Source organism: Chrysemys picta, chromosome 11, assembly GCF_011386835.1.
Source record: "Chrysemys picta bellii isolate R12L10 chromosome 11, ASM1138683v2, whole genome shotgun sequence".
NCBI lineage: Eukaryota > Metazoa > Chordata > Testudines > Emydidae > Chrysemys > Chrysemys picta.
Genome location: NC_088801.1, coordinates 77,784,159 through 77,802,447, shown reverse-complemented (window position 1 = coordinate 77,802,447; position 18,289 = coordinate 77,784,159). Strand labels below are relative to the sequence as shown.

The 18,289-nt window shown below is 42.6% G+C and overlaps 1 protein-coding gene across 12 annotated transcripts in view; it reads right to left on the bottom strand.

The window, feature by feature from the left end:
* ADARB1 (adenosine deaminase RNA specific B1) overlaps positions 1–18,289 on the bottom strand; it is a 232,161-nt gene that overhangs the window by 119,505 nt on the left and 94,367 nt on the right. The window lies entirely within an intron of this gene.

Below are 18,289 nucleotides of genomic sequence, written 5' to 3'. Positions count from 1 at the left end.
ACTTGGAGTTCCTGTTTCCCCAAAATATCCCCCCAAGCCCATTCACCCCCTTTCCCGGGGAGGCTTGAGAATAATATACCAGCCAAATAGGTAACAAAGGTGAGCACAGACCAGACGCAGATTCTTAAAAACAGAACTTCATTATAAAGAAAAAAGTAAAAGAAGCACCTCTGTAAAATCAGGATGGAATGTAATTTTACAGGGTAATAAGATTTAAAATACAGAGGATTCCCCTCTAGGCAAAACTTTAAAGTTACAAAAAAACAGGAACAAACCTCCCTCTTAGCATTGGGAAAATTCACAAGCTAAAACAAAAGATAATCTAATGCATTTCCTTGCTATTACTTACTATTTCTTAATATTAGATGTATCATTTCAGGAGCTGGACTGCTTGCTTGGTCTCCCTCTTTGTCTCAGCGAGAACAACACACACAGCACAAAGCAAAAACCTTCCCCCACAGATTTTAAAGTATCTTCTCCCCTTATTTGTCCTTTTGGTCAAGTGCCAGCCAGGTTATTTGAGCTTCTTAATCCTTTACAGGTAAAGGAGGGATTTTATGCTACCCTTAGCTGTATGTTCATGACACTTCCCATCCCAGGTTCAAAGTCTTAATCACTGCATCTTCTCTTTCCTCCTTACTATATCCATTCCAGGGACAGACTTAAAGATAAGGAACCAATAAGCAAGTGAACCAGGAGATACCGAGGATACAGCACAGATGTGAGGTCTGGGGGGCTGGATTCGCAGGCAGGTGTAGGGGATGAGTGTGTGGTGAGCTGTGCTGCAGCACAATCATAGAGTCCAAGTCAGGAGGGACCACTGTGATCATCTAGAATGCTTTCTTGCCTAACAGAGGCCATAGGGCTTCCCTGAATTAATGCCTGTTTGAAGTAGCGCAGATCTTTTACAAAAATACCCACTCTTTATTTAAAAGCTGCCACTGATGGTGAATCCACCACAACTCTTGGTAAGTTATTGCCATGGTTAATTACTCTCAGGCAAAAATTTGCAACTTCTTTAATTTTTGAATTTGTCTAGCTTCAACTTTCAGCCTTCGGATTACATTATAACTTTCTCTGATAGACTGAAGAGGCCATTATCAAGTATTTTGTTCCCAATGTAGGTACTTATAATCTGATCAAGTCAGCCCTTAACTTTCCCTTTGTTAAACTGAATTGATTAAGCTCCTTAGGTCTATCACTAAAAGGCATGTTTTCCAATCCTTTAATCATTTATGGTTCTTCTCTGAACCTTCTCCAAATCTAACAACATAAAATTCCAATTTATCAGCACAGTGATGCCTGTACTTAATGTGGTCCAGCACTTAATAATAACAACAACAATATATGGAGATATACCTCTCTCAGAGAACTGGAAGGGACCTTAAAAAGGTCATCAAGTCCAGCCCCTGCCTTCACTAGGAGGACCAAGTACTGATTTTTGCCCCAGACCGCTAAGTGGCCGCCTCAAGGATTGAACTCATAACCCTGGGTTTAGCAGGCCAATGCTCAACCCCCTGAGCTATCCCTCCCACTTCCTATTACAACACCTATTTTTGATTACTTATAACTTTGCCAAACTTTAACCGTTCAGGTTTTTTTCATACTGAGTATCCGCTTTCTTTTCTAAAGTTTCAGCTAAAACCAGCTGAAGTACAGTTTCCGAGTAGAAGGTTAGAGAAAAATCTCAGTTCACACATGTGCAGTAGAAACCTGTCAGCTGAAGATTCCATCTGCACTCAGCGTGCTCCATTCCCTCACAGCTCTTGTGTGGCAACTAGAAAGCATATGCATCATCCACACAGAAAGATGCAATGTGTTCTATCCCAGGGCTGTGCAAACTGACAAGGACTTTCTGAGCAACTGCTCCTCCTGACTGCTTTGGGACCAGATACAGAAATACTCAATTATGCTTTTCTGGAATACAGGCAGCAAGAAGGAAGCATCTTAACTCAAATGCTGAGAGTCAAGAATAGTAGGAAGCAGGGCCATGTGCAGAAATTTTATTTTTACCCCCCCCAGTTTGTGCCCACCAGCTCCGGCAGGAGCTCGCTCTTCCCTGCCTCCACTCCCCCACCCCCTGCCCCGGCAGGAGCTCGCTCTTCCCTGCCTCCACTCCCCCGCCCCCTGCCCCGGCAGGAGCTCGCTCTTCCCTGCCTCCACTCCCCCGCCCCCTGCCCCGGCAGGAGCTCGCTCTTCCCTGCCTCCATTCCCCCACCCCCTGCCCCGGCAGGAGCTCGCTCTTCCCTGCCTCCACTCCCCCGCCCCCTGCCCCGGCAGGAGCTCGCTCTTCCCTGCCTCCATTCCCCCACCCCCTGCCCCGGCAGGAGCTCGCTCTTCCCTGCCTCCATTCCCCCGCCCCCTGCCCCGGCAGGAGCTCGCTCTTCCTTCCCTCCCTCCCTCCCTCCCCCCGTCCTGGCTCCGGTAGGAGCTCACTCTCCCTGCCAGGGCTGGCTCTAGGCACCAGCAAACCAAGCACGTGCTTGGAGCGGCAGATTTTCAGGGGCGGCATTCCGGCCTTTTTTTTTCCTTTGGGCGGCAAAAGCCTAGAGCCGGCCCTGGCAGCGGCAGCGTGTCATGCGCGGGGGGGCGCCCTGGGGCCACTGCGGTTCGCACCGCGGGAGCAGCACCTGCACCTTGTGGCTGGACCGGGCAGGCTCCGAGCGGGGGACACTCGGGCTGGGGGCTGCCCCACGGGGTACACGGAGCCACCTGCAGGTGCTGCAGGGTGACTGCCCCCCAGCGCCGCAGCTGGTGCTCGACAAAGCGGCCCAAGCCGCCCAGAGACTGCGGCAGGGCGGCCAGAAGCAGCAGCGGGGCCATAGAGGGCGGGGCGCTGCCGTGCGAGGCCTGCGTCCCGCTCTCCAGGGCTCCGCTCCCTCTGGGGCTACCCTGCCCCGGCTCCTCATCCCCCTGCCGGGGCGGCCCCCCGGCTCTGCCCTCCAGGGTCCCGGCCAGTCCTGGAGGCAGGAGCCCTGGCTGGAGAGACCCTGGGCTGAGGTGCGGCCAGGGAGCCTCGCTGCTTACCCCGACCCTGCCAGCGCTGGACTGGCTGGAGGCGAGGGGGGAGCAGGCAAAGTCAGCACTGGGGGGGGGGGGAAGCCCAGTGCTGGAGCGGCAGGGGGTGTGGGTGGGGGAGGGCGAGAACCCAGGGCTGGGGTGGAGGGCAGCCAAAATTTTTTTTGCTTGGGGCAGCAAAATACCTAGAGCCGGCCCTGCTCCCTGCCATCGTGGCCGCAGGGCTCAAAGAGTTCCGTGCCCCCGATGATTATTGGGGGCCCATGCCCCTGCTTGCCCCCCTTGTGACGCCCCTGGTAGGAAGGGAGTGAGAAGAGAAAAACGGGCAGAAGGAGGAAGGTGAGAGAGGGGCACTTGCCAGGCATTTGGAGTGGGGGGAACAACAGGGGGCAATAATCAGGTGGAACAGGAGGAGCAACAGCAGATGGGGAGTGAGGAGGTAGGAGTATAAAGGGACAGGGAGAGGCTAGGCAGGGACAGAAAAGTTTATAAGTACTAGACAATTCCTTACAGAGCCTGGAATTGAACCCAGGCATCTCAAATTTCAAAATTCATCTGGTGTCTAGGAAAGAGTGTGATGAAACCCATGGGCAAAGTGCATGTCTCCATCCCCCTCTAGTAAGGTGCTTCACGTAGAAGATAGCAGTAGAAGGCTGTTATCAGTTACTCCATTAGCTCAAGTGGCAGAGGACTGTGTTGTGAATCTAAAGCTTCCAGCACTGCTGTTGACCCATTTGGGGAGATCAATATGGATCCATATTTTGTTTTTTCCTTAAGTTTTTTAAAAGCTTAGAAAATTACATAAAATACACTAGAAGAAATAGAAAAATAATTATGGAAAAATATGTAATGAAAGGTTGTATCACAATGCATATCTACAAGAGGGTTGAATCAAGGATGTACAGGAACCCTTAATTTTGGCATTGCCTATGTTTTGATTGCTTCATTTTGCAATCAATATTCTTTCACATAGTTTTTTTTGGATGCAGTTTATATATATGGTGATGAGTCATCAGCATAGGGAACACCACTCTTGTATTGTCTGTATTACAATTACACACGTATTTGAGACCCCAGTCACGACATTGTTTCGTCCTAAACATGTCAGAACCCATTTTTGTTGTATCTGTATGGACCAGACCAAATCATGTTACAACTATGTTAAGGGAAATAAACCTTAATGATTCCATTAACATGGTAATAACATGATTTGGTCTGATCTACATAGGCACAACCAAACTGTGTAGTAATAAGGTTATGACACAATCATGTAACAGTAGCATAGACCAGTCTTTCCCAACCAGTGTGCCATCCGTCCCGAACAGGTATTGCTTAGAATGTTTTGAAAAACTACAAAAAAGACTTTCCTTGTATTTGAATTACTGTTAGAGCTGGATTACATTCTGTACTTTTGCTCTTTCAAATACTATGTATGTGTCACATTCCATTCCACAGGATGGGGGAAAGGGAAGGGTGAAGCCATCTTCTGATTGGCTGTCTGCCTCACGGCCCCACCTCCTCCAGGGACAGAGCAACCAATCAGAGCTCAATCTCCCTCTTCTCCCATCTGTGAGCAACGGGTCAGCTCCTCTGCCCCTCCCCACTGCAGCCACTGGCGGGGCAGAGGGAAGAGCCCCTGGAGCCGCTCTCCCCAGACTGTAAGGGGAGCAGGGACCCCACTGCAGCCCCCAGGCTTGGGAGGCGGGAAGAACCCCAGGAGAAGCAGAGGTGAGACAAAGGGGGGTAGGGGCTGGTGGTGAGTTGGGGGACCTAAGAGGGACAGAACTGGTGAGAGAACTAGGGGGCCAAAACTGGGTCGGGGTTGAGGACAGAACTGGTGTGAGGTTAGACTATAATATCGTTAACTGTATTGTACAGACTGTGAATGGCAAAAGTAGTAAACAGCTTAAATCGAGGCAGTAAGAGGGCGAATTCATTTGGAGACAATATGGTGGTGTACCTCAAAATAAATAAAGGTATCAAGGTGTGCCGTGGCAAAGAAAAGGTTGGGAACTACTGGCGTAGACAAGGGCTGTTCAGGGAAAGCATGAAACTATATATGCACCTTATGATGTCAGTAAATAATTGTTAATCAGGCCTATGTGTCTCTAAAGCAAAATACATTCAGATTCTTAGAAAATTATGTCTGTAGAGGAGTTTGCTTTCATTCAATACGGAATATAATAGTACGATGTGTTGAACGGAAAAGAGGGATAAACTCAAAGATATTGAAACTGAGGGTACTATATATTCTGGTTACTACTGCAGATAACTTCATGGCTAAAATGGTAATGGAGATGCTAACATAAAAACATAAGAACAGCCATACTGGGTCAGAACAAAGGTCCATCTAGCCCAGTACCCTGTCTTCTGACAGTGGCCAATGGCAGGGGTCCCACAGGGAATGAACAGAACAGGTAATCATCAAATTCCCTGTTGCTCATTCATAGCTTTTGGCAAACAGGCTAGGGACACCATCCCTGCCAATCCTAGCTAATAGCGACCTATCCTCCATGAACTTATCTAGTTCTTTTTTTAACCCTGTTATAGCCTTGGCCTTCACAACATCCTATGGCAAAGAGTTCCACAGGTTGACTGTGCATTGTGTGAAAAAATACTTCCTTTTGTTTGTTTTAAACCTGCTGCCTATTAATTTCAGTTGGTGATCCCTAGCTCTTGTGTTATGAGGAGGAGTAAGTAACATTTCCTTGTTTACTTTCTCCACACCTGTCATGATTTTATAGACGTCTATCATCTCCCCCCTTAGTCTTCTCTTTTCCAAGCTGAAAAGTCCCAGTTTTATTAATCTCTCCTCATACGAAAGCAGTTCCATACCCCTAATCATTGTTGTTGCCCTTTTCTAAACCTTTTCCAATTCCAATATAACTTTTCTGAGATGGGGCGACCACATCTGCACGCAGTATTCAAGATGTGGGCGTACCATGGATTTATATAGACGCAATATGATATTTTCTGTCCTATTATCTATCCCTTTCTTAACGATTCCCAACATCCTGTTCACTTTTTTGACTGCCGCTGCACAGTGGGCGGATGTTTTCAGAGAACTATCCACAATGACTCCAAGATCTTTTTCTTGAGTGATAACAGCTAATTTAGACCCCATCATTTTATATGTATAGTTGGGATTATGTTTTCCAATGTGCATTAATTTCCATTTATCAACATTGAATTTCATCTGCCATTTTGTTTCCCAGTCTTCTGAGATCCTTTTTAGCTCTTGGCAGTCTGCCTGGGACAAATTTTGCCACATCAACATGCACCCCCTTTTTCAAGATCATTTATGAATACGTTGAACAGGACTGGGCCCAGTACAGACCCCTGGGGGACACCACTATTTACCTCTCTCCATTCTGAAAACTGACCATTTATTCCTACCCTTTGTTTCCTATCTTTTAACCAGTTACCAATCCACGAGAGGACCATCCCTCTTATCCCATGACAGCTTACTTTGCTTAAGAGCCTTTGGTGAGGGACCTTGTCAAAGGCTTTCTGAAAATCTAAATAGGCTATAGCCACTGGATCCCCCTTGTCCATATGCTTGTTGACCCCCCTCAAAGAATTCTAGTAGATTGGTGAGGCATGATTTCCCTTTACAAAAACCACGTTGACTCTTCCCCAACAAATTATGTACATCTATGTGTCCGACAATTTTGTTCTTTACTATAGTTTCAAACAGTTTGACCAGTACTGAAGTCAGGCTTACCGGCTGGTAATAGCCGGGATCACCTCTGGAGCCCTTTTTAAAATTGGTGTCACATTAGCTATCCTCCAGTCATTTGGTACAGAAGCTGATTTAAATGGTAGGTTACAGACTACAGTTAGTTCTGCAATTTCACATTTGAGTTCCTTCAGAACTCTTGGGTGAATACCATCTGGTCCTCGTGACTTATTACTGTTTACATTATCAATTTGTTCCAAAACCTCCTCTAATGACACCTCAATCTGGGACAGTTCCTCAGATTTGTCACCTAAAAAGAATGGCTCAGGTTTGGGAATCTCCCTCACATCCTCAGCCGTGAAGACTGATGCTAGATATTCATTTAGTTTCTGCGCAATGGCCTTATCCTCCTTGTGTGCTCCTTTAGCATCTTGGTCGTCCAGTGGCCCCACGGGTTGTTTAGCAGGCTTCCTGCTTCTGATGTACTTAAAACATTTTTTGCTATTACTTTTTGAGTCTCTGGCTAGCTGTTCCTCAATTTAGTTTTTGGCCTTCCTAATTATATTTTTATACTTCATTTCTCAGAGTTTATGCGTCTTTCTATTTTCCTCACTAGGATTTAACTTTTAAAAGGATTCCTTTTTACCTCTTACTGCTTATTTTAGTTTGTTGTTTAGCCACGATGGCCTTTTTTGGTTCTCTTACTATGTTTTTTTAATTTAGGGTATACATTTAAGTTGAGCCTCTATTATGGTGTCTTTAAAAAGTTTCCACGTAGCTTTCAGGATTTCACTTTTGACACCGTACCTTTTAATTGCTGTTTCACTAACTTCCTCATTTTTGTGTAGTCCCCCTTTCTGAAATTAAATGCTACAGTGTTCAGCTGCTGAGGTGTTTTCCCAGCCACAGGGGAAATATCCAATCTACAAAGAGAAATTACAGCATATTGGTATCTGCTTTGGTATCTGCTTCAGTTCGACACAGCTTTTCCTGGAACCTCAGTTTGGTGTTGGCTGCTCTGACGGATCCTCCCTTTTTGGGGTCATTAGCTACTTATTCTCTTTTCATCCACAGCTGGTAGACTGTCTTTTTGATGGCCATGACATCAGTTAGGATAGGAGAGACTCAGGGCCTTATGGCAGCCCCCCCCCGTAGGGTCTTACACACAGTTGCTCTCAGGGCTCACCTGACATTTCTGGATGGTTGGGGTTAGAATGTGTGATGTTGCACCCCATAATGCTTTATATAAATATGCTTATGAGTGTAAATATGAAATAACTGGAATATGTTTTATGCTAGATATGCCATGTAACATATCTTTGCAAAGGTTATGTTCTTCTGCATGTATTCATCCTATTCATATGCATGTATCATTTTTATATCTGAAGTTAGGAGCGTTGGCTCTATGCTTGTATTTAAAGTATTTGCTGTAGAAAGCACCTAAGGCAGATTTGGTCAACATAGTGTGAAGGGGTTATTCAAGTAATTGGGAGTACTTGGTTAATAATAGACCTTGATAGATGCCAATCCACATCTGAGCTTTCCTGGGAATGTCCTGTAGAAAACTGAGTCATGCATGGACATGTGACTTGCCCATGTGACTCCAAAACTCCATTTTGTAGCTGGATTCTACACAGGGGGAGAGAGGGGCTTCCATCCACAAGAGAGAGACTATATATGCCCCTGGAAAAACCCCTCCATTTGGTCTTCAGCTGGTACAAAAGATAGCCTCTCCACCCCAAGGAGATGCCTGAAAGAAACTGGAACAAAGGACAGTAACTACAGGTGTGAGGGTGATTGCTGGATCCAGACTAGGAGGAAGTCTTGTCTCTAAAAGAGGCCTATTGAAACATCTCTGAGGGTGAGATTTACCTGCATTTAGTTTTTACTGCATAGGCTTAGACTTGCGTGTTTTTGTTTTATTTTGCTTGGTAATTAACTTTGTTCCATCTGTTATTACTTGGAACCACTTAAATCCTACTTTTTGTATTTAATAAAATCACTTTTTACTTATTAATTAACCCAGAGTATGTATTAATACCTGGGGGGCAAACAGCTGTGTATATCTCTCTATCAGTGCTATAGAGTGCAAACAATTATGAGTTTACCCTGTATAAGCTTTATACAGGGTAAAATGGATTTATTTGGGGTTTGGACCCCAGTGGTAGCTGGGTATCTGAGTGCTGGAGACAGGAGCACTTCTTAAGCTGTTTTCAGGTAAGCCTGCAGCTTTTGGGGGACGTGGTTCAGACCTGGGTCTGTAACAGGCTAGCATGTCTGGCACAACTAGGCAAGGTACTGGAATCCCAAGCTGGCAGGGAAAACGGGCTTAGAGGTAGTCTCAGCACATTCAGATGGCAGTCCCAAGGGGGTTTCTGCGATTCAACCCATCACAGGATGGTTTTGGACTCCCACATCAGTCTATTCCCCCCGCTTTTCTTCCCTAACCCACATTCTTCCCCACCCCCCAAGCAAAATGAGACTTCAAGCATTGGATGTTGTGAGAGCTTCATTTGGACAGGACCAAGTCATTCATGTGTACACCTAGACTCTTCATGGCATTTGCTGAAAGGGTAAAGGGACAGCCAGAGTCATTGGGTCTCACACTGTGTCAGAACTTTCCAGGTTTTGCTAAAATACCCACCTGGACAGTTGAACTCATTCCACTAGGGCTCAGGCAGCCCCTGTGGCCTGCTTGGGTAACATTCTGTATCAGAAATATGTAAACCAGCAGCGAGGTGTTTGATCCACATTATTACCATTCGTTATTCCTTGATGCAAGCTGCCAGGTCAAATGTTTATTTTGAGAGGGTAGTCCTATACTCATTCTACAAGGCGGCCTCTGCTCACCCACCTCCTGGCACTAAGGTAACTGCTTGGTAGTCACCCAGAGTGGAATATGCATGAACAATCATTTGAAGAAAGAAGAGTTATTGTAAGTAACTGGTTCTTTGAGATGTGTTGTATGCATGAACTCCATCCCTGCTGATCAAAGTCCTACCCCTGTAGGATTCTTAGTGAAGGAACTGACTGCAGGTTGTGCCTGCCCTGCCTTTATGCCCTCAGCTGTCAGGACTGAGTGGGCACTTGGAGCACAGGTGCAGCCCCACAACTATTCAAAAGAATCTGATTTCATACACATAATGGCTTCCAGTTATTAGGAAGAGACAGGTAATAGTTATGGGCAATTCGATCATTAGAAAAATAGATAGCTGGGTTTGCAATGACTGGGAGAACCACATGGTGTCTTGCCTGCCTGGTACAAAGGTTGCGGATCTCTCGAGACATCTACATAGACTAGGGGTCAGCAACCTTTCAGAAGACTGGGAGTGGTTGGGTCATTACAAAACCTAAACCTAATTTCCCCAATACTAATTTCCCCCTACTGTTACTCACACCTTCTTGTCAACTGTCTGAAATGGGCCACTCTCATTACCACATCAAAAGTTATTTTTCCTCCCTTGGTATCCTGCTGTCAATTGAATTGTCTTGTTAGACTGACCTCACACTTGGTAAGGCTAATCACATCTTTTTATGTATTTTATACCTGCTCCTGTATTTTCCACTCCATGCATCTGATGAAGTGGGTTCTAGCCCACGAAAGCTTATGCCCAAATAAATTTGTTAGAAATTAAAAGGTACAGTGCCAAAAGTGAAATCCCTGCAAGCTGTATGGAAACTTTTTAAAGACTCCATAATAAAGACTCAACTTAAGTTATCGGTAGACCAAATAATCAAAGGATGAGCTAGTCCACCCATCACCCCTTTTTGGGGTCCTTAAAAAGGGAATTTGAAGGCTAGAGTGGAAGGATTTTCATCATAATACACAGTCCTTGACCCATCACTTGGGACACCTAAGCATCACCGCTGCACCAGTGAGGACCCCAGCATGGTAAAAGTGCTGTCTTCCCCTCCCTCATGTGTCCATTTCTGTCCTCCACTATCTTCCTCTTGTTCTGTCCCAACTTTTTACCTGAAACTGAAATCAACTGCACCAACATAGTGAGGGGAGACAGCCAATTCAACTCTGCTCGCGCTACGGCTGACTGAACTGCCAGCCCAAAATCTGTCCATGACAGACTAGCTACCTTGTATCCTGAGAACAACAACAAAAGCTGTATTGCCTCTAGCTTTACTATCCTATCTCTTCTCTCCCTTGTGTCTGTCTGTTTTGTTAAAAGCAGAAAAGTGACTAGCATTCCTGACTCAAAGATTGAACAGAACCAACCCCTTTCGTCCCCTTGAGGAAGAACTTCTTAACAGAATAACAGATTAATCAATATTCCTTCTCTCTGAAGAGACTTTGATAGGTTTTGGTTAATTTTGTAATCAAAATTACATAATTAGACCAATATGGCCAAGATTAGTATGGGTAGTTAGGAGGGCACATAGGTGAATATAAGGTGGGTGATCTCGATGAGTTCCCAGTTACCTTCCTGTTACTCTCAGAGTCCACCCTGGACTCTCTGGCAGACCTTCAAAGTGCCACCCATGGTCTGGAAGTGACACGCTCCAGGAAGGACAAAGACTAAGCCTCTTCAAAAGGAGATGCAGATCTTTCCAGCGTACTCTGTCTCACTGTCTGGTACCAATCTGATAGAGGTGTCTCAGCACTATGTATGGTAGCAATGCCAGCACAGAGTGTTCGTGTATTGCTGGAACAGAAGACTAACAGTGCCAAGGAGGTGACCAGTGCAGGATCTTTGTGTGGATGCACCATGACTCAGTGTTAGCAGAGCTGGTGTAGAGGTGCTTGGCATCAACTTGCTCAGTGCCAAGGACAAAGACTTCTTCTTTGGACCACAAGCAGCACTGTTTTTGAACCAGGCAGAGATTTCTGATCTTGGTATGGAACTCTACCTTAAGATCTCAGCAGCCATGAGTCTGAGGTTTTCTATCCTGAGGAGGGGGATCGGTGCCTGCTCTCATCCTCCATAGTGATGCTGTTTGCAACCTCTGTCTGAGTGTGTCATTGTTTCAGCTGATAAATAGGGCTTATGCAATGCAGCCCAGGAGCCTGAAGAGGCACCTCAGCTAACTAAGGTGCTCTCCACATGAGAATGACCTGAAGTTTCTCTGATAGTCTTCCCACATCTGATAAGGCTTGCCTGGATCTTTCACTGAAGAAGAGATTCAGCGTCACCTTCCTGGTCTTACAGATCAAGCAGTGCGCCAGGGCATGGCCCTCATGAAGCCACAGCAGGCACTGGGAATGCCCACTATTGATGGGCATAGCAGCATCACAAGACAGGCAGATCTTCAAGCCCAATGACTTAGGCTTGGTCTACACGAGAGCTTACTTCGGTATAACTTATTCGCACCCCAGAGTGATGTAATTCACGTAAGTTACTCCAAGCTAAGCACCAGTGAGGACAGCACTATGTCAGCGGGCGAGCTTCTCCCACCACCATAGCCTTTCGTGGAGGTGGAGTTATTATATTCATGGGAGAGCCCTCTCCCATCGGCATAGAATGTATTTACTAGATGCGCTACAGCAGTGCAGCTGCATCCCTGTAGTGCTTCTACTGTAGACTTAGGATCAGCCACTTTGGGCTTCTGTTCAGGAGGAGAAAGGGACAGACCCTTGTGCAGTGTGTTCTATACCAGGGAAACAGCTGCATACAGCAGGAAATCCTATCACCATGCTGTTCTAAAAGTTAAGCAACTAAGTTCACTGGCAAATAAAAAAACTTATCAGTACTGAGTTAAAACTAATAAACTTTCTAAACTGAAGAACAACTAAACTACTTACTCAGAGCAAAACTATAGGATTCAGTCTTGAAGACAAGAATGGTAAGAAGAAACTGAGTGTTGGTTGCAGTGACACCACCCTTTATGCCCTCTGCTATAGGGAGTGAGACGGCACTCAGGATACAAGTGCATGCCCCACGCACACTGCTATTCAAAATAATCTGATCTCATGTGCATGGAAGTATGCAGACCAGTGGAATCTGTGTGGACAGTCACTCGAAGAATAAAATTTCAGCATGCACTCAAAAGTTCACTGCTCCTGAGGATTTATGTCAGACTCTTTAGAAAACTTAGTTTCCTCTTTATTATATTTTAATAAAAGGAAAACATGCTTCAAACTGTGAATTAATTACTATCTCAATTACATAACCGTACATTTGGAAATGTTTTAATGATTGAGTGAAGATACAACCAATTATATATAGATAGATATCTGATCTTTTTAAAATGTAGATTACTTGTCCATATTTTAATACTCTGAAGCCTGTCATTTAACATAAAATATAGTTAAATAATGGAATTATCTGAGTAACACTTTCATACCACAAAGAAGCCTCAAAATATTCTAGTTCTAATTGTGCTCAGCAACATTACAACATTTAATATGACAACATATTCATTAGAACAAGGAGTTTATAAATTACAGTAAAACCTCATTAATTCACCCTAACCACTAGCAGACCTATTGGGAATTCATGAATTTTGTGAAGTAACAGCTGAACAAAACAAAAAGAATAATGCACACAAAATGTATTTTGCTTCATTTAGTTTGCTAACTGACTATTAGTTTTAATTTCCTGTAATACTTCTCAGCATGCCAATAAAAAAAGTTAGGCAAGTGGCAAAATCTGACTTCGACGTTTTATAATAACTTGTTTTATTGTTACCTCATCCCTCTCCCATCCACATTTGTCTATTTTGTCCACCTGTTGTCTCCTGTTTAACATCTGATTTATAAGCTCTCTGGGACGACGACTGTCTTATTTAGTTATATAGTACCAGGCACAATGGGACGCTGATCTCTTTGAAACACCAATAGTAAGTGCAGTGCTGTATACTTTATTAAAATAATGAAAATCTTTAGGAGACTTTACTACAGCTCACCGCTATTAAAGCTTTTAGAGAAAGATGAGAAACCAGAAACATTTTGTGTGGACTGTTGTGATTACTGGGCCTAAAAATTCACCCCAATTGTAACCCCAATTATAAGATCAAAGCTGGGAGGGGATGCAAGTGCTTTGGAGGATAGGATTATAATTCAAAATGATCTGGACAAACTGGAGAAATGGTCTGAAATAAATAGGAGGAAATTCAATAAGAAAAAATGCAAAGTACTCCACTTAGGAAGGAACAATCAGTTGGACACATGCAAAATGAGGAATGACTGTCTAGGAAGGAGTACTCTGGAAAGGGATCTGGGGGTCATAGTGGACCACAAGCTAAATATGAGTCAGCAGTGTAACACTGTTGCAAAAAGGGCAAACATCATTCTGGGATATATTAGCAAGAGTGTTGTAAGCAAGACAAGAAGTTATTTTTCCACTCTACTCCATGCTGACTAAGCCTCAACTGGAGTATTGTGTCCAGTTCTGGGCACCACATTTCAGGAAAGATGTGGACAAATTGGAGAAAGTCCAGAGAAGAGCAACAAAAATGATTAAAGGTCTAGAAAGTATGGCCTATGAGGAACGATAGAAAAAATTGGGTTTGTTTAGTCTGGAAAAGAGAAGACTGAGAGGGGACCTGATAAGAGTTTTCAAGTACATAAAAGGTTGTTACAAGGAGGAGGGAGAAAAACTGTTCTTCTTAACCACTGAGGATAGGACAAGAAGCAAGGGGCTTAAATTGTAGCAAAGGAGGTGTAAGTTGGACATTAGGAAAAACTTCCTAACTGTCAGGGTGGTTAAGCACTGGAATAAATTGCCTAGGGAGGTTGTAGAATCTCCATCATTGGAGATTTTTAAGCGCAGGTTAGACAAACACCTATCAGGGATGGTCTAGATAATAGTTAGTCCTGCCATGAGCACAGGGGACTGGACTAGATGACCTCTCACGGTCCCTTCCAGTCCTGTGATTCTATAAGTCAGTGAAAATTCATAAAATGACACAATATATAACTTTTTGTCTGTCTGAAAATTAACTATGGAAAACAGGTCAAGTTGTTTTCAATTATGAATGTTATGAACAAGTATAAGAAAACTAGACAGAGAAAGTGGATTAGTTCAAACAAGAAGGAGCTACTGATATGATTCAAGGACTGTTTAAATCATACTTGGTAAATTCAGAAGATGTGGAACTGGAAATTAATTAATCAAAATGGGTGTGGTGGATATTAAGCCTAATTGGTGGACAAAATAATAAGGGGGATGAACTATGCCGCCCACTTTTCCCCATTTTGGGATTCTTAAAAAGAGACTGAAAAAACTCACGATCATCTCTCATCCCACCTTGTATACTAGCTCGTCTTGTCTCATACTACCTACCCCCAGGACAGAATAAGCAGACCAGTCAAAGATTTTCTTCCTGAGAGGAAGGCCATTAGGCCTTGTTCTTGTTCAAAGAACTTTGTTCACTGGTAAGTTCTGAAAATCACTACATCATCATGAGATAGAAGGTGGGTGAGGTAATATATTTTATTGGACCAACATCTGTTGGCAAAAGAGACAAGCTTTCAAGCTAAACAGAGCTCCTTCTTTTACCCAATAAAAAGATGTTACCTCATCCACCTTGTCTCTCTAATATCCTGGGACCAACACAGCTACAACACTGCAAACATCATAACATTATGACATCCAGTTCTCAGCCCATCAATGGGGATACCTAATTACTAGTACCACAAAGACATATAAGCGCCTGTTCGGTTACCTTCCTTTTATGTTTGTCCCTCCACCCCCACCCCTTCACTCTTCCTCCCAGTCTATCTTTCTCTCTAGGCTTTCCATCAAATCCTGAAATCAATTGCATTACCTCAGCACAGCGCGATGAGATGACCACAGCCCAGCACTATCTAAGAAGAAAAGATGAAACCAGATGACGTCCCTGACTGGAATGGGAACCAGGGTCCAAGCAACAGGTGCTGTGGTTGATCTGCCAGCCAAAGCATCCATTTATGATTGACCAGCCACTGTTGCAAAAACATCAACAAAAGCTATATTTCCACCATCTTTTCGATCCTCTCTCCTCCACCATGTGTCTGTTTTTGTTAGAAACAGGAGAAGTTAATGCACTTTACACATCAGGACTAAAAGTAGAATTAATCCTTTCCTTTTCATCAGAGACAGACTGTTCTGAAAATGACACACTGATATTTTGCCTCCAAAAAGGAGAGAGATTTTAAAGGTTATGATCGTTTGTTTTCCATAATCACTCAATCTCCCTGTTTCAATATACATGCTTGTTTTAATTGCTTATTCTTTCTTGTGTTTGAACAATAAAATTTCAACGTTAGAATTAATGCTTTTGGGTGTTTGCCAAGGAACCAAGTGAAACAAAGGTCTATGTAGAAAAAAAAAATTCCAAACCTCTGTAACACTGTTTCATGTTGGACCATGACACATTTTACAACACCCTTTAACTCTTGATCTCTGAAATTAATACAACAGGACTGTAAAGAGCATGGTTTAGGAAAGTATGTACGACTACAGGTCTAATTTTGCTTTCCGGTTCCCAACAAAGTCAGTGGGAGTTTTTCTACTGGCCTCAGTCGAAACAGGATTGGGCCATAAGGGCTAGATTTTCATGACGGCTCAGCATTCAACAGATCCCACTGAGAACAGTAGCTGGTGGGTGCTACAGACATCGAGAAATCTGGATTACAGGTTTCAGAAACAGAAGCCTAAAATAAAGCCATCCACCATCCCAAATCATCTGCCCTTTTGAACAAACCCAGACTTGATCAATTTTCAAACGACTAGCAAATTTGATTCAGATTACATTCTGAAGAACAACGTTTTAATTTATCATGTCTTCTAATCAATCACATTACTTAAAATAATTAACTATTTTGTAACAATCTCCTAAAATATAAAAATGTTTTGGTAGATTAATTTGGCATTTAAAAGACTGAGGAATCTAAATTACTGTTTATTAATTATATAAGAACAAAAATCGTCCACCTTGTGAAATTCACATTTCCACTTCAGTGGTGTCAAAAGTAAACAAATGTTCAAGAACACAATAAAAACATTACCAGTTACTGGCATATGAAGAATTACATATAGAACCAAAGGGCACGTTTAGACAAATCCACGCCCCACTGAAGTTAATGACAAACATCCATTGAATTCACTGGGACCAAGATTTGGCTCTTTAGAAATCCCTAACATTATTTGAAAAAACACTGTACAATAAATCTAGTCTTGTTAGCAGGTCTCTAAAGGGATTTAGAAATCTCTGGCATTTTTTTTTAAGTGAAGTGTGTGTTGATTTGGTAAAAAGTAAGTATTTTTTGTTGAATCCTTAACTAGTTTATCTTCTATAGCACTTTATTCACTGAAGGTTTAAACTTTTAACTGTTTTATTTCTTCATCCCTATACAGTTATTCACAGAGCTTAAATATTCCTTCCATACAGTTCTAGTGTGACTAAAACAGATGTATTATTTTACAAGATTCTTGGATCATGTCACCAGTCTACTTTAATAAACATATTTTTTTCTAAATACATCTAAAAGATAGGACACATGAGAGAAAAAACTAACATAGCTTGATTGGACTTTCCAATACAATGTTCACATTTTATTTTAAGGATCTTAATAAAAAAACATTTCAGGATCAATTTGAATGTATGTGCAATAGGGAATATGCACTTCATGCAATACTACTAAGCCACTACTAACCCAGAGAGCTTTCAGAATCTAAAAAATGAGTAATGCTTACATGCACTAGGATCAAAACTACAAATGATCTATTTTATCAGTCAGTGATTTTTAGCGAAATTTGTCCAGTGACAAAATGCAGAGTCCTACCCAGATTCAAGTTGTCTTGTCAGATCATCATTATCTTCTCTCTATAGGCATGATCCAAAGTCCATTTAAGTTGTCTGGATGCGGCCCTTAGCCTTCTCCTTAATTTTTTCCCCCTACTGCCTGTTCTAAGATATGATCCATAATGTTTGAATACTAAACTTTGAAAGCACTGTGAAGAATGTATTTTCAAAGAAAAGACAAGAGTCAAGAAAAAATGTAAATGTTATTTGCTTAGCAGGGATTTGCAGTAAGGTAAAGGTACCATAAGATATAGTATGGTAACATGCCGGCTCTTGGTATACTCAACTTTGTTAGTGATTTGGGTTGAGTTACTCAGTTTTTATACAAATTCATTACCACTTATGGAATCTAAATGATGAAAAACCTAATTACAGTTTGCAAAGCCATTATTTTTCCCTAGAGATATTGCTTCAGTTAGTAAAGTCTTCTGCTATATTTTTCAAATATAATATGATCACTGTATTAGAATTACTTGATATATTTAATCACAAACACAAAATAGATATGGTAAGTAAATACAGTTACTGTAGTTAATGTCATCTGTATAGGGCTGTATCTACTGCCATATTCTAAAATACAAATAGCAGCATTTGACAAGAATGCTTGTAATTCTAAATACATTACATGCCAGCCATATCGATCAACCAGATACAAAAATGACATCCAGAAGAGTTACAGATATTCACAGATACAAATGGAATCAGAAAAATAACATTTACAGCAGCAGAATTACACCTTTCTATAAGATTTATACATTTTTATGAAGTGCCATATGTGAAATGTTCTGTTTTTCAAGATATCTCATTATTCTCCAGAGACAATTCAGTATTTTCCAATTATACAAAGATACAAAC